Here is a 650-nt window from a genome sequence, read left to right on the forward strand (position 1 = left end):
TTCGTCACAGCCCATGCAGGCGCGAAGAAAGCGGAGGCCAGGGTCAACGACATCTTCGCCGTCAGGCAAACCACAGGAGAGGGACTCAGGGACTTCCTGGCAAGGTTTAACAGGGTAAGGATGAGTCTACCAAACGTATCGGAAGGTATGGCAGTCGCCGCTTTCCAGAACGGGCTAAGCAGGGATGGTTCGAGGGCAACCAAGAAGCTGCTGAGCCGCCTCATGAAATATCTCCCTACCACATGGGAGGAAATCCACAACGCCTATTGCGCCGAGGTACGAGCGGACGAGGACGGTCTTAATGGGCCGACCCAACGGCTAACAGCGATACACTTAGAAACGAGGAGAGATCGACGGAACGAAGGACGACGAGAATAACTCCCCCGCTCCAATAGAGATCGACATCAGCCATACACCAGATCCTCCCATCCGCCACCAAGGCATACAGACGCGCTACAGCGACACGTCGCCCCACTCCGAAACGAAAGAGGTACACCCCCTTTATTAACCGCCCATAACTTTTGTGTATCTCTTTCAAAAATAGTGTACGCACTAGAGAAGCTAGGCACCAAGGTGCAGTGGCCGCAGAAGATGAAATCAGACCCTGCCACAAGGAAATCAAACGCCCTATGTGAGTTCCATCAGGAACG

This window comes from Nicotiana attenuata, chromosome 7 (assembly GCF_001879085.1).
Source record: "Nicotiana attenuata strain UT chromosome 7, NIATTr2, whole genome shotgun sequence".
NCBI lineage: Eukaryota > Viridiplantae > Streptophyta > Magnoliopsida > Solanales > Solanaceae > Nicotiana > Nicotiana attenuata.